Genomic DNA, 17,373 nt, shown 5'->3' with positions numbered 1-17,373 from the left:
AGCAACTCGACGACATGCTCCTTTCCCCCCCCCCCCTCCACGTCTACTCTGTTTGACGGCAGACTACAAAGAGCTTGCAGGGGCAACTTCCTGTCGCACTTAAGACACCACACGCCTCAAAGTAAGGCCACATAACGACTCATCGAAGAAACGCTGGTGAAAAATATATGATCGAAGAACATTTTTTATACCTTAAAAAGTATAGCAATGCTGATTAAAAGAGGGGGAAAAAGCACAAAAGTTGTGATATCCGATAATATTTTCTTGAATTGTTAATGTCAGTTGATATCACCCTCAGTCAACAAATACAACAAATATTATATGACATATAAATAAATATATATGTATATGTGTGTGTGTGTGTGTGTTTTATATATATATGTATATGTATGTGTATATATATATATGTGTATATATATATATATACATATATATATATATATATATGTGTATGTATATATATATGTATATATGTATGTGTATATATATATATATATATATATGTATGTGTATATATATATATATGTGTATGTATGTATATATATATATATGTGTATGTATGTATATATATATATGTATGTATATATATGTATGTGTATATATATATATATATGTATATATACATATATATATACATATACATACATATATACATACATATGTATATATATACATATATATGTATATATACATATATATATACATATACATACATATATACATACATATGTATATATATACATATATATGTATATATACATAAATAAATAAATGATAAATGGGTTGTACTTGTATATCGCTTTTCTACCTTCAAGGTACTCAAAGCGCTTTGACACTACTTCCACATTCACACACACATTCACACACTGATGGAGGGAGCTGCCATGCAAGGCGCCAACCAGCACCCATCAGGAGCAAGGGTGAAGTGTCTTGCTCAGGACACAACGGACGTGGCGAGGTTGGTTCTAGGTGGGATTTGAACCAGTGACCCTCGGGTTGCGCACGGCCACTCTCCCACTGCGCCACACCGTCCCTAATATATATACATATATACATATATGTATATATACATATATATATAATATATACATATATATTATTTAAGTTAATCAACACATTTTTCAAAACAAAAAAGGAACAAATATCTAACCGGGCGGCATAGCTCGGTTGGTAGAGTGGCCGTGCCAGCAACTTGAGGGTTGCAGGTTCGATCCCCGCTTCCGCCATCCTAGTTACTGCCGTTGTGTACTTGGGCAAGACACTTTACCCACCTGCTCCCAGTGCCACCCACACTGGTTTAAATGAAAAAATTAGATATTGGGTTTCACTATGTAAAGCGCTTTGAGTCATTAGAGAAAAAGCGCTATATAAATGTGATTTACTTCACCCGACAAAATTGCTATGATACAGCACAATAATATTTTTAAATGGTTCATATTGTAATAATATTAATAATAAAAACAACAACAATAATAATTATAATATTTATAATATACATTATAATAATAACATGATACTATTTTTTGACAGGGTAATTTTTTGTGTTAATTATTCTGTATTTTATTGATTAAAATACTTTGGGGAAGAATTATATTACAAGAGATCGCCGCATTTTGTGGGGGCTACGTTCTGAGACCACTCGCAAATGGCGAAAAACCAAGTAATTGGGTAATTGAGATATAAAAAAAAAATGTGTTTTGACACACAACTTAAAATATTATTTTTATTAAATTATTATCCACCAAAAATCCTTGATGTTGCGTGGGCGTGAATGCTGAATGTGTATATGCGGGGATCCACGTTATAATTATTATTTATATCACGAATACCGTATTTCCTTGAATTGCCGCCGGGTGTCACACCTGGACATGGATTGTTTTTGCTTCTCCGACGCAGCGGGATTACAGGACGAGCCAGGCGTGAATTCAGGTACATATTTGTTTATTTAAACCCTATAATAAAAAATAAACAAACTAAGGGCGCTCACCAGGAGGTACAAAACTTGGCTACAAAAATACAAACAGGAAAACAAAAACACTTGCACGACGGCATGAATGAACTATGGACATAAACAAAAGGACTTAGCACAAAAGCAATTAACTATGACTATATACAACAACTTACTTGACATGGAACTATGGACGAGGGCAAGAAGGAGGTGCAGCAAGGGTAGCGTGTGTGCGTGAAGGCAAGCAAAGTTCCCAGAACGATGAACAGAAAGCAAACGACTTAAGTAGTAGCAGTGTTAATGAGAAACAGGTGTGAGAGCTGAGGGACGGGGCGTGACTAGGACGGCAAGGTGAAAGTCAATGGGTTGGCATGGAAACAAACAAAACCAGGAAATGCAAAACCTGAAGCAAGAGTCCAAAAACAAAACAAAACATAAACCTTGCTTAACAGGCATGACACCGGGTCGCTAATTAATTTAAAACTTCTTCTCATTCCGGCGTTTACTAAAGGCATGCGGTAAATTTAGGCCCGCGCTTATAAATTTGAGTGTGATGTAAGGATCTCATCATGAAAATCACATTTAATGGTCTTACCTTTACTTATAAATGAAGTCCATACGCAGCTTCTTCTGATCAAAAGCATTTATAACTTATTTATAGAGGTCTTCCTTATCTTTCTTCACTTTTAAAAGTCTCTTTGTCTCGATGGAGATCTTCTTTTATTACCTCCTGCTTCTATTGAAAGTTCAGTTTAGAAAACTGTTTTATTTTAGATATGTAATCCTCCATGTTAAAAGTGCAAGCGAGAGGAAAAAATAAACTCTTGCTGCTTGTTGTCACTTCTTCTGCAGCCGAGTAGTCGCAAGAAGGATCACTAGCGCCCTCTACCACCAGGAGGCGGGAGTCATTGAATGACTCATATTTGACACACGCAGCTACGGTATATTAATAAAACATAGCTGCTTACTGTTCTTTTTAGCATATTCATTAGCTTGGACCTTAAATCCTACTGAATAGCTCTTAATCTTCTTCACTTTATGCGATTTCAAATTATTGAAATCAGCCTCCTCTATTTTGAAATTGATGACAGGTGAAGTGTCAATCGTGACGTGACGAGTTTGACCCGGTGGAAATTCTAGGCAGGCGCATAGTATACACCCGGCGGCAATTCAAGGAAATATGGTAAATCAATAAAAAAAAATACACAATCGGACTAATAAGAATACATTTTTTTAGATATTTGTGTCTTATGAAGGGTTAAGACGGAGCTGTTTATTTGAGTGAAATGCACCGAAAAGTAATCTGTTAAAACAATCCTTACCATCCGGTGCATGGAAACAGTCTCTGCGTGCTCCATGTCGAATGCAACATTATTTATCATACCTGCAAAGTTCCACCGCAGAGTAGTCCTCACCTCAGGTATTTGCGACAAACTGCTCAATTCCGACGCAACAACACACCCCCAAAAAAATCCACCCGGCCGCCTCGACGCGAAACATTCTTCTTACTTTGCCCAAGAAAAATGAAGTGTCAACATTTAATGATGGATATTTGCATTGTGATACAAATGGTGTCCTCGGCCCTAAACATAAGATATAGATCCATTTATAATGAATTCAGATAAAGCGTCCTTTTTTGCATTCCAAGTTGCGGCGCCAGTGACCCTGATGCAATCGACGGGAGGGGGAAAGACGTTTTATCATTTATCATTTCCTTGACACTTTCTGGATGTTGCTTAGGTGTGTGTCGAAACGCGAGTTGCCTGACTTTATTGTTGTGGAAAGAGAGAGGGCAAAAAGACATTAGATGTTGGTTCCCATCATTAAGTCGTGTCGGAGAGATGATGTGCTCGCCAGCATGCGGTCCAGGCCCAGTATTTATAGCCCCGCTTGGAATCTCGCTGTGCGGCGCTGATAGCACCGATAATGGCGGCGAATGGGACGCGGCGAGCTGTTCTAATGACGCCGGCACCACCAGGAAAACGGCGAGGATAAATAAATGTTGGCCCTCCCGTTCCCCCCACGCCCTCCGCCTCGTTCTCAGCGTTCCGTCTTAATGACGCGGTTGCTTGGAGACGCAAAAAGAAGAAACGGAATTAGTCTTCCTAATTCTTGAATGCGTTTGCCTTCCAAAGCGGAGAGAATGCAAACAAGCGTTCATGTCATTAAACACCGGAGCTGTGCAGTTATTGTATGTACTTATGGAAAAGCACTATTTAAGTCTCCTACTTAAAGCTCAATGTAGTGAAGTCATCGCCAACTACTGGCCTGCTGTGGACATTTGTTGTTCCCTCCCGGGATTGTTGCGCTCTAGAATTACTGAATTTGTCGCGGTTTTGAGGGTGAACATTGAATCAAAATGTGATTTTGTGAATTTGTAAGACATTTCTCCGGGGATTGGCGACGCTAAATTCTCCTTAGTGTGCGATTGTGAGTCCGTCTATCTGTGGGGGGGTCTCATACTTGCCAACCATGACACCTCCGATTTCGGGAGGTGGGGGGGCGTGGTCGGGGTGGGGCGGAGGCGTGTTTGGGGCGGGGGGCGTGGTTAAGAGGGGTGGCGTATAATTCACCAACTCGAGTATTTCATATATATATATAAATATATGTATTATTTTCAAGTCCCCCCATGTCTAGCATTAAAAGATTACAGTTGGTACAAAATGCGGCTGCTAGACTTTTGACAAGAACAAGAAAGTTTGATCACATTACGCCTGTACTGTATATACCTTTATATACATATATACATACATATATACCTGTACTGTATATACCTTTATATACATATATACATACATATATACCTGTACTGTATATACCTTTATATACATATATACATACATATATACCTATACTGTATATACCTTTATATACATATATACATACATATATACCTATACTGTATATACCTTTATATACATATATACATACATATATACCTATACTGGCTCACCTGCACTGGCTTCCTGTGCACTTAAGATGTGACTTTAAGGTTTTACTACTTACGTATAAAATACTACACGGTCTAGCTCCATCCTATCTTGCCCATTGTATTGTACCATATGTCCCGGCAAGAAATCTGCGTTCAAAGGACTCCGGCTTATTAGTGATTCCCAAAGCCCAAAAAAAGTCTGCGGGCTATAGAGCGTTTTCCGTTCGGGCTCCAGTATTCTGGAATGCCCTCCCAGTAACAGTTCGAGATGCCACCTCAGTAGAAGCATTTAAGTCTCACCTTAAAACTCATTTGTATACTCTAGCCTTTAAATAGACTCCCTTTTTAGACCAGTTGATCTGCCGTTTCTTTTCTTTTTCTTCTATGTCCCACTCTCCCTTGTGGAGGGGGTCCGGTCCGATCCGGTGGCCATGTACTGCTCGCCTGTGTATCGGCTGGGGACATCTCTGCGCTGCTGATCCGCCTCCGCTTGGGATGGTTTCCTGCTGGCTCCGCTGTGAACGGGACTCTCGCTGCTGTGTTGGATCCGCTTTGGACTGGACTCTCGCGACTGTGTTGGATCCATTATGGATTGAACTTTCACAGTATCATGTTAGACCCGCTCCACATCCATTGCTTTCCTCCTCTCCAAGGTTCTCATAGTCATCATTGTCACAGACGTCCCACTGGGTGTGAGTTTTCCTTGCCCTTATGTGGGCCTACCGAGGATGTCGTAGTGGTTTGTGCAGCCCTTTGAGACACTAGTGATTTAGGGCTATATAAGTAAACATTGATTGATTGATTGATTGATATGTATGAAATACTTGACTTTAAGTGAATTCTAGCTATATATATTTATTTTATTATATATATAAATATCTCCGGGTTGGGGAGGAGACCCTGCCCCAAGTGGAGGAGTTCAAGTACCTAGGAGTCTTGTTCACGAGTGGGGGAAGAGTGGATGGTGAGATCGACAGGCGGATCGGTGCAGCGTCTTCAGTAATGCGGACGTTGTACCGGTCCGTTGTGGTGAAGAAGGAGCTGAGCCGGAAGGCAAAGCTCTCAATTTACCGGTCGATCTACGTTCCCATCCTCACCTATGGTCATGAGCTTTGGGTCATGACCGAAAGGATAAGCTCACGGGTACAAGCGGCCCAAATTAGTTTGGGTCTCTCCCTTAGAGATAGGGTGAGAAGCTCTGCCATCCGGGAGGAACTCAAAGTAAAGCCGCTGCTCCTCCACATGGAGAGGAGCCAGATGAGGTGGTTCGGGCATCTGGTCAGGATGCCATCCGGAAGTAATGATGTAGCAGACGATGTGCGCGTGACGTCACGGGTTGTAGGGCTCCTCACATCCTCACATTGTTTATAATCATAGCCTCCAGCAGCAAGAGTTATTCGGACCGAGAAAGCGACGATTTCCCCATTCATTTGAGCGAGGATGAAAGATTCGTGGATGAGGAAAGTTAGAGTGAGGCACTGAAAAAAAAAGAAAAGGCGACAGCTCCAGGCGGCGGCAGTGTGAGCGTTGCAGATGTAATTACACACGTTTACTAGGATAATTTTCAACAAGAAACTCAGCGGGAAATTTAAAATTGCAATTTAGTAAACTAAAAAGGCCATATTGGCATGTGTTGCAATGTTAATATTTCATCATTGATGTATAAACTATCAGACTGCGTGGTCGGTAGTAGTGGGTTTCAGTAGGCCTTTAAAATACAGAAAGCAAATCTGTCTGGACACGGAAAAAAATTAAAGCCTTAAATAAGTGTTATAAGGAAGACAACACATTTGCCTACTATCAAAATGACTCTGATGCACTTGTGTTTTGGTCCTAAATGATCTCAATAAGATATTACAGCTTGTTGCTGAGATTTGATGAGTAAAACATGCTTGAAACTAGAATATCAACTGTTGCAAAGCTGTGTCATCAACACTATAAAACTACTTTTTTAAAGTAATTATTTCTTATTTCAAGCATGTAAAAAAAAAATCATACTAAAACAGATGACAGCCAAATGGACTTTTGCTGTTTTATTTTCAATGAAACAATAGAAAATATGTACTCATATAATAGTACATGTAACGTCCGTTTGGCATCGTGGTGCCGGGTTCGATTCCCTCAAGGATGCGTCGAAATTGAACACAGCAAAGGTAAGGTTTAACTATTTATTTGAATAACAAAAGGCGCCAGAAAACAAAAATACTGGAGCCAAGAAAAGGCAAACAAAAGACGCTAGCATGAAAGCTAGGATAAACAAATAGTAAACTAAAGTGGCACATAGGCACACAAAGGGGAAAACAAAACATTTAGTATGAGAGCTAAGAATGAATAAAATGTGCGCAGCGTGAGAGCTCGCGAGAATAATACAGGACTTGCATGTAAGCAAAAGTGCAAAGCAGACGTACCGTTGTGTGAAAACAAAATAGAGTCCCAGGCCGAAGAATGAAAGGAGGAAGGCTTATAAAGGGAAGGTGATTAACAGAGAACAGGTGTGCAGGAACCGGGAGTAACAGCTTAAACTAATAAGTAACCATGGTGATGGAAAAAACGGGAAATAAACGGATCAAACGGAGAATGAGAACCAAATAAACAATAATATGTGAAGATCCGAGTCACGGATCACAACAGTACAGCTGTTATTAGTGAAAATATACCGTATTTTTCGGAGTATAAGTCGCTCCGGAGTATAAGTCGCACCTGTCGAAAATGCATAAGAAAGAAGGAAAAAAACATATATAAGTCGCATTTTGGGGGGAAATTTATTTGATAAAACCCAACACCAAGAATAGACATTTGAAAGGCAATTTAAAATAAATAAAGAATAGTGAACAGGCTGAATAAGTGTACGTTATGTGACGTTTAAGTAACCAACTAAGAAGGTGCCTGCTATGTTAACTTAACTTTTCCGTTGGGGCTCCAGTACTCTGGAATGCCCTCCCGGTAACAGTTCGAGATGCTACCTCAGTAGAAGCATTTAAGTCTCACCTTAAAACTCATCTGTATACTCTAGCCTTTAAATAGACCTCCTTTTTAGACCAGTTGATCTGCCGCTTCTTTTCTTTCTCCTATGTCCCCCCTCCCTTGTGGAGGGGGTCCGGTCCGATGACCATGGATGAAGTACTGGCTGTCCAGAGTCGAGACCCAGGATGGACCGCTCGTCGGGACCCAGGACTGACCGCTCGCCTGTATCGATTGGGGACATCTCTACGCTGCTGATCCGCCTCCGCTTGAGATGGTTTCCTGTGGACGGGACTCTCGCTGCTGTCTTGGAGCCACTATGGATTGAACTTTCACAGTATCATGTTAGACCCGCTCCACATCCATTGCTTTCGGTCCCCTAGAGGGGGGGGGGTTGCCCACATCTGAGGTCCTCTCCAAGGTTTCTCATAGTCAGCATTGTCACTGGCGTCCCACTGGATGTGAATTCTCCCTGCCCACTGGGTGTGAGTTTTCCTTGCCCTTTTGTGGGTTCTTCCGAGGATGTTGTAGTCGTAATGATTTGTGCAGTCCTTTGAGACATTTGTGATTTGGGGCTATATAAATAAACATTGATTGATTGATATTATGGTAAGAGTCATTCAAATAACTATAACTTATAGAACATGCTATACGTTTACCAAACAATCTGTCACTCCTAATCGATAAATCCCACGGAATCTTATACGTCTAGTCTCTTACGTGAATGAGCTAAATAATATTATTTGATATTTTACGGTAATGTGTTAATAATTTCACACATAAATCGCTCCTGAGTATAAGTCGCACCCCTGGCCAAACTATGGAAAAAAAACTGTTACTTATAGTCCGAAAAATACGGTAGTTATTTTAAGGTATTTTGGGGTTCATTGAGGCTATTTGTTTTGGAAAGTCTTGACAAGCCCGATTTTCTTGTTCTATTGGCAGGTATTTTTTGCTTAGTTCAAATAAAATACCCCTCATTTTTGTATATTATTTTTTTGTTAATGAACACTGACTTTGGTCCTGTTTCCCCACCTTTTGAGAGCGGGGGGGGGGGGTTTGCAAGGACAGTCAAACAGCCCTGTCAGCGGCGGGCATGAGTGCTCAGGTTTATGGCGGGCGACGTTTGTGTCCCACGTTAACACCGATGACACCTCTTTAGAGCTCTGCTGTTTTAGCACCCGCCTGCTAATTGAGACGACAACGGCCATAACAATGACATTGTTGGCCCAACGGCCCGTTCTAGACTGGCGTCTGGTTTCAGTCAAGGACATCTCGTGGCACGATCAACCTTGGAATTTAAGACGGGAGGCCGGGAGGGAGATAGGGTCAGAGACCCAATCTAGCCTCAAAAAAATGAAGCTAGATTAATGCATTTGGCGACAAACGCCCCCTTTTTTGTCCAACACACTGTAGTAGAAATGTCGGGGATTTAACCCGGGGCCGGTAGCCAATTTTATATGGTGGAAAAGTCCGAATCTTAAACAGGGACAATAGAGAGTTTGTTACAACAGTTTTAATTACACACAGTCAGATAGTACAAAGTTGGATTGAATCGATATGAAAACAGACTGTGTCTCATGAGACGAAAGATGGTGCACCCTCAGGAAAGAATTAATAAGGGCGCACAGCAGGCTTGGTCTTAGCTTCTTATTTATACGCTGCATGATCACCTGATTTTTATCATAACTGTTTCCTTGGCAGAGGGGTTAGTGCGTCTGCCTCACAATAAGAAGTTCCTGCAGTCCTGGGTTCAAATCCAGGCTCGGGATCTTTCTGTGTGGAGTTTGCATGTTCTCCCCGTGACTGCGTGGGTTCCCTCCGGGTACTCCGGCTTCCTCCCACTTCGAAATACATGCACCTGGGGATAGGTTGATTGGCAACACTAAATTGGCCCTAGTGTGTGAATGTTGTCTGTCTATCTGTGTTGGGCCTGTGATGAGGTGGCGACTTGTCCAGGGTGTAGCCTGCCTTCCGCCCGATTGTAGCTGAGATAGGTGCCAGCGCCCCCCGCGACCCCGAAAGGGAATAAGCAGTAGAAAATGGATGGATGGATGGATTGTATTTAAAGGGGAACATTATCACAATTTCAAAAGGGTTAAAAACCATAAAAATCAGTTCCCAGTGGCTTGTTGTATTTTTTGAAGTTTTTTTCCAAATTTTACCGGTCCAGGAATATCCCTAAAAAAAGCTTTAAAGTGCTTGATTTTCGCTATTTGCGATGTGACTATCCATTTCCCTGTGACGTCACACAGTGCTGCCAATGTAAACAAACAATGGGAATACCACAGCAAGATATAGCGACATTAGCTCGGATTCAGACTCGGATTTCAGCGACTTAAGCGATTCAACAGATTACGCATGTATTGAAACGGATGGTTGGAGTATGAAAGTATTGAAGAAGAAACTGAAGCTATTGAGCGAATAGCTATTGACGCTATTCATAGCCATAGCATGGCCGAATAGTTGCCTTAGCATCGCCGGTAAAATGTGCGGACCAAACGATCAGGACTTTCGCATCTCTTGACACGGGAGCAACTTAAATCCGTCGATTGGTAAGTGTTTTTTTCGCATTAAATGTGGGTGGAAGGAAACGTAATATAGTTGTAAATGCATCGGCAGGTTATCCATACATCTCTGTGCCATGTCTGCTTTAGCAATGGCGGTAAATAGCATGTTAGCATTGATTAGCGTAGCATGTTAGCATCGATTAGCTGGCAGTCAACATCAACAAAACTCACCTTCGTGAATTTGTTGACTTTATAGTTGCAAATGCATCGGCAGGTTATCCATACATCTCTGTGCCATGTCTGCTTTAGCACCACCGGTAAATAGCATGTTAGCATCGATTAGCATAGCATGTTAGCATCGATTAGCTGGCAGTCAACATCAACAAAACTCACCTTCGTGAATGTGTTGACTTTATCGTTGCAAATGCATCTGCAGGTTATCCATACATCTCTGTGCCATGTCTGCTTTAGCACCGCCGGTAAATTGCATGTTAGCATCGATTAGCGTAGCATGTTAGCATCGATTAGCTGGCAGTCATGCCGCAACCAAATATGTCTGATTAGCACATAAGTGTACATCAACAAAACTCACCTTTGTGATTTCGTTGACTTAATGGTTGCAAATGCATCTGCAGGTTATCCATACATCTCTGTGCCATGTCTGTCATCACCGGTCAAATGTGGAGACACTTTGGTACATTCAATGGGGGTCTGGCGGCAGACACTTTCGCATCTTCGGGCCAGTGGTGCAACTTGAATCCCTCCCTGTTAGTGTTGTTACACCCTCCGACAACACACCGACGAGGCATGATGTCTCCAAAGTTCCAAAAAATAGTCGAAAAAACGGAAAATAACAGAGCTGAGACCCGGTGTTTGTAATGTGTTGTGTTACCTCGGCGACGTCACGTTCAGACGTCATCCCCTCCAGAGCGATAAACAGAAAGGCGTTTAATTCGCCAAAATTCACCCATTTAGAGTCCGGAAATCGGTTAAAAAAATAGATGGTCTTTTTTCTGCACCATCAAGGTATATATTGACGCTTACATAGGTCTGCTGATAATGTTCCCCTTTAAGGCTGCCTTCTCCCTTAGTTCAGTCTTGGTTCGTTGTTCGCCTGACGCAACAGTCACGTTGGTAAATTTTTGTCTTTACTATTGCTAAGTTTCGCCTTAGCTTCGCTTGCGCTCGGCACGTTACTTTGGACTCTCTGGACTAGATGCTAGTTAGCATTAGCTTCCGGTGCCTTCGGCACGCCTTTTCTTTGTCCGTTTTTGTACCAGCGTTTTCATTTGTTTATTAAACCAAGCTCCTACCTGCAATTCCTGCTTGTCCCGGTCCTCGTGCATCTTGGGGTGACTCCACACGACATACAAAATGCGTTCTCAACTTATGTAAGTGTCCAATGTTCAGGAAGAACTTGGTCAGTATGACTTGACCTCTTATGTCGTGTCCTTCCCAATGTATCTGAGGTGAAAGTTACCCAAAACAGATTTAGGACAGAAATGAGCCACTACAATACACAACATGTTAACAAGATATATAAACAACAGCAGCTGTTTTGGATTCTGAAAACTACCTTTCGCCATCCATTAAAGTTCCAGGTTTCCACGCAGAAACAAAGCCCGCGCTCCAGTAATAATAATGCATATGGCGAGCATTTTGATTAACATAATGGGGGGAAATACCCGGCGTGATTTATCTTCTACGAGGGGAGAGACGGGGACCAGATTGCCTGAGCCTGAGGACTCAATCCACCTCAACATATGCCGCCATTGCGAGTCAGCGTCTCTCAGCCTCGTTCCCGCCGTTGATATTTATTGAAAAACATTTGAGTTTATGAGCGGCATAGCTAATGAGCGTCTATCGATGGCAGAAGATGCCATAACTCTACCCATAAGCACCGTGGCTGCAAAGCAACCCGGTCTCATAATGTCGGCCTCTGATTGGGATTTACGCTCATTTCTGTCCGTCAATCTCAGCCTACTTAGGAAAGTTTTATCGCCACAGACGTTTATTCCCCATTAGCGCTACAATAATCGATCGGCGCTTCACGTTCGCTATATTTTCCCACGCAGAGCAATAAAGAACGGTTGTCATCAACATGGCAGCTAGCCAACGTAATAATGAAAGTGGACATTGTCATACTTACCAAGTCTCACCTTAAAACTCATTTGTATACTCTAGCCTTTAAATAGACTCCCTTTTTAGACCAGTTGATCTGCCGTTTCTTTTCTTTTTCTTCTGTGTCCCACTCTCCCTTGTGGAGGGGGTCCGGTCCGATCCGGTGGCCATGTACTGCTCACCTGTGTATCGGCTGGGGACATCTCTGCGCTGCTGATCCGCCTCCGCTTGGGATGGTTTCCTGCTGGCTCCGCTGTGAACGGGACTTTCGCTGCTGTGTTGGATCCGCTTTGGACTGGACTCTCGCGACTGTGTTGGATCCGCTTTGGACTGGACTCTCACAGTATCATGTTAGACATCCATTGCTTTCCTCCTCTCCAAGGTTCTCATAGTCATCATTGTCACCGACGTCCCACTGGGTGTGAGTTTTTCCTTGCCCTTATGTGGGCCTACCGAGGATGTCGTAGTGGTTTGTGCAGCCCTTTGAGACACTAGTGATTTAGGGCTATATAAGTAAACATTGATTGATTGATTGATTTTCCGGACAATAAGAAGCATTTAAAATTATTTTTTTTCCTCAAAATTCGACAGTGTGCCTTTTAACCCGGTGCGCCCGATATATGGAATAATTCTGGTTTTGCTTACCGACCTCGAAGGAATTGTATTTGGTACATGGTGTAATAAGTGTGACCAGTAGATGGCAGTCAAGCATAAGAGATATGTGTAGACTGCAATATGGCACAGGCCAGGCTTCTCTTTTTGATGGCGAGCTAAGGAAACGAAGCATCTAGTCCAGGGGTCGGCAACCCAAAACGTTAAAAGAGCCACATAGGACCAAAAATACAAAAAACAAATCTGTCTGGAGCCGCACAAAATGAAAAGCTGTATATACAGTAAGTCTTATAGTGAAGGCAACACATGACGTAAGTGTCTATATTACCTATAATAGTAGCCTACTATCAAAATGACTATGTGTCGCAGGCCGAAGCAAATCTCCGTTGACAGAAATGTTGAAATGTTATATATTTATTCTACACATTCAATCAAGGTTTATTTATATAGCCCCAAATCACAAATGTCTCAAAGGGCTGCACAAATCATTACGACTACAACATCCTCGGAAGAACCCACAAAAGGGCAAGGAAAACTCACACCCAGTGGGCAGGGAGAATTCACATCCAGTGGGACGCCAGTGACAATGCTGACTATGAGAAACCTTGGAGAGGACCTCAGATGTGGGCAACCCCCCCCCCTCTAGGGGACCGAAAGCAATGGATGTTGAGCGGGTCTAACATGATACTGTGAAAGTTCAATCCATAGTGGCTCCAACACAGCCGCGAGAGTTCAGTTCAAAGCCGATCCAAGACAGCAGCCACAGTCCCGTCCACAGGAAACCATCTCAAGCGGAGGCGGATCAGCAGCGTAGAGATGTCCCCAACCGATACACAGGCGAGCGGTCCATCCTGGGTCTTGACTCTGGACAGCCAGTACTTCATCCATGGTCATCGGACCGGTTGGGAGGGGGAACATAGGAGAAAGGAAAGAAGCGGCAGATCAACTGGTCTAAAAAGGAGGTCTATTTAAAGGCTAGAGTATACAGATGAGTTTTAAGGTGAGACTTAAATGCTTCTACTGAGGTATTAAATAAATGATAAATGGGTTGTACTTGTATAGCGCTTTTCTACCTTCAAGGTACTCAATTCGTATTATCTCGAACTGTTACCGGGAGGGCATTCCAGAGTACTGGAGCCCGAACATTCTATACAACATTAGAAAACATTTGTAAATCAGAGGCTACTTAGAAGGTGAGACAACTCCTGGAAATGGCTGGCTCAGATTGGCCAAAGGTATAGATGTGAGTGTCCAAGTTAAAGGAATCGGCAGGCTGTTTTCTTTTAATAGATTTATTACAATCTTTGGCAAGCTCGGTAATGTTTGCTGTGGTCTGGAACAACATGGCACACAAACAACTATCTGAAAAGCACCCAATATTACATACAGATAATGTGTCATGAGACATGCAAACCAAAATTATATACATAGAAGATTAAAGTAAAGGATATTCAATTATCTCAAATTGTCACAATGTCTGTCACAATGAGTTTGTGACGAACCCCTAGATGCAGAGAAGGCGGTAGGCATTGTGCGGGAAAACATGATTTAATTTAACACTAAAACAAGAACAAACAAAAGGCGCGCACAAGGCGGAGAACAAACTTGGCTATGAACAAAAACTAGCACAAAGGCTAACTGTGCACTAGAAACAAAAACACTTACTGTGACACGAAGGAACTATGACATGAGCAGAGTGAACAGAAGTAGACACATCTACAACGATAAGTCCTAATGACATTGACAGGTAGTGGTGACAAGAAGTGACATCGACAAGACGATACAATAATCCAGCCCTGACTAGAGAGGAAGGCAGCTTTAAATAGTATCTGGCTGATTGACACCAGGTGTGGCCAGGTGCCAATCAGCCACAGCTGGGGAGACACAGCACTCAGGGAGACAAACAGGAAACGGACAAAATAAGAGCGCTGACAGGAAACAAAGACTAACGCACAGGAAAAACTAAAACATGGCCAAACTGTCAGGGACAAGCCTGACACAAATATAAATGATAAATGAGGCATAGTGATGTAATATGTACATTCAGCTAGCCTAAATAGAATGTTATCTGTTATCTTGCAGTCGTGCAATGACCAAATATCCTTGATAAGCACTCCGTACAATTCAATAACACCAACAAAGCTCACCTTTGAGCATTCACACACAGTATTAAAGGTTTGGTGGACAAAATTAGACGAATATGTCTTTCTCTGGCATCATTGAATAAAGTTATACATGTAAACAAACTACGGTGAGTTCAAGGACCGCCAAAATCAGTAGGACAAAACGGTGCTCGCAAAATACTCATCAGAGAATCATGTTTGATATAAACACTGGGATTTCTAAAAAAAATTAGGGAGGTTTGTGTCATGTTGTTCTGCTACAGAAACCCTAATAGAACAAAAATATGTTTTCCCCCTCCCCATCTTTTTCTATTTTCATACATTTCTGGAAAAAGCTCCAGGGAGCCACAAGTATGGAGCCGCAGGTTGCAGACCCCCTCCAAGGATCGTTCTTGGAAGATTCCAACCAGGAACCCCAACCACCTGTTCTGTCTGTGCTGGTAGGAGGCTCTCGAGCCAACTCTTTACAATTTTCACCTTTACCTGCAGCACACGGACTATACTGCCATCCTTTTTTCCATGAACTTTGTTATCTGAGCTCAGATTTGAACAAGATCCACAAACACTGATTAATTGAAATGGAATTATATATATATGTGACAGTTCCTTACTGTCGTCGTGCGGGTTCCATGGACCACTCAGGAAGGACATGGCTTTGAGCAGGTTGACTCTTTTTATTTTTTTCAAATAAAGCTGTCTCTTGCCGGGTTGCTTTTCAGCTCCTCCTCTGCAGCTTGCTCTTCGGTCGCTTTCGTCGTCGCCGTCCTCTCTCTGTCGCTCTTGCGCTGCATCTGCTGCGGACTCTACTCCTTCTGCCCCGATCTCACCTCCTTCTCCCCTTTTATGCAGCGTAAGGAGAAATATACCGGTTGGACGTGCCCTAAACACCTCCCTAGGGAGGCGTTCGGGTGGCATCCTGACCAGATGCCCGAACCACCTCATCTGGCTCCTCTCCATGTGGAGGAGCAGCGGCTTTACTTTGAGTTCCTCCCGGATGGCAGAGCTTCTCACCCTATCTCTAAGAGAGAGACCCAAACTCATTTGGGCCGCTTGTACCCGTGATCTTATCCTTTCGGTCATGACCCAAAGCTCATGACCACAGGTGAGGATGGGAACGTAGATCGACCGGTAAATTGAGAGCTTTGCCTTCCGGCTCAGCTCCTTCTTCACCACAACGGATCGATACAACGTCCGCATTACTGAAGACGCCGCACCGATCCGCCTGTCGATCTCACGATCCACTCTTCCCTCACTCGTGAACAAGACTCCTAGGTACTTGAACTCCTCCACTTGGGGCAGGGTCTCCTCCCCAACCCGGAGATGGCACTCCACCCTTTCCCGGGCGAGAACCATGGACTCGGACTTGGAGGTGCTGATTCTCATGCCGGTCGCTTCACACTCGGCTGCAAACCGATCCAGTGAGAGCTGAAGATCCCGGTCAGATGAAGCCATCAGCTGTTGACTTGTGTCCTAAAATTCATGGATCATATCAAGTTTTGTCTGCCAACATTGGGAAAGTGAAAGACAAATAAACCGGTGTAAAAAATAAAATAGACAAATATTAAAGGAAAATAGGAATCTTTTCATTGGGTGAGGTGCAAACATGATTCACATGCATTGTCTTCCTTATCTTATCTCTCCCAAAACCTGGCCACTAAATCATATATTTCGCCAAAACCGATCTGCCGTTTCTCCTATCGGTTTTATCTTAGTGACCCCCCCGCCCCCGCCGCACATGCCTTACCCTCATCGAAGGCGTGTGGGAAGCGTTCTACTGATTGTCTGGCTGCCAGGAAGAATCCATCTCGGAGCATCCTGTGGCCGCCGGGACTTTTTATTGACATATCAGATGGGGACATTGGAGGAGAAATTGGCCTCATTTGTTTCTCACGTCACCTTAATGGCAGGTCTCTTTCAAGCAGGGCGGAGAATTGACGCACCTTTTGGTCTCGGTGAGCAAACAGCCAAACAGGTTTTTTTATCGGTTTCCTCTTGCAAGTAACTCTTCAGGTCAGTTGGCAAAGTCGAACCTTACTATTACTTAGGTTCCATGCACTCAATTGTGACGCCTGTTTGTGGAGGCTTTGTCCTTTGGGACTCTGGTTTACTCCACAGATGTTGGCCAAGTTTCAGAGATTTTGAGAGGATAGCAAGGTCTTGGGGGGC

The 17,373-nt window shown here is 42.8% G+C and overlaps 1 long non-coding RNA gene across 2 annotated transcripts in view; it reads left to right on the top strand.

Annotated features, from left to right (window-relative positions):
- Positions 1-15,908, top strand: part of LOC133557123 (uncharacterized) — a 121,264-nt gene extending 105,356 nt beyond the window's left edge. For both annotated transcript variants that reach the window (XR_009807704.1, XR_009807705.1), the window contains one exon: positions 15,543-15,908. This is a non-coding gene — a long non-coding RNA (uncharacterized LOC133557123). The remainder of the gene's footprint in view (positions 1-15,542) is intronic.
- The last annotated feature ends 1,465 nt before the right edge of the window (positions 15,909-17,373 follow it).

This window comes from Nerophis ophidion, linkage group LG08 (assembly GCF_033978795.1).
Source record: "Nerophis ophidion isolate RoL-2023_Sa linkage group LG08, RoL_Noph_v1.0, whole genome shotgun sequence".
Lineage (NCBI taxonomy): Eukaryota > Metazoa > Chordata > Actinopteri > Syngnathiformes > Syngnathidae > Nerophis > Nerophis ophidion.
The sequence above is the reverse complement of the archived record's forward strand: the minus strand, read 5'-3'. Positions and strand labels throughout refer to the sequence as shown.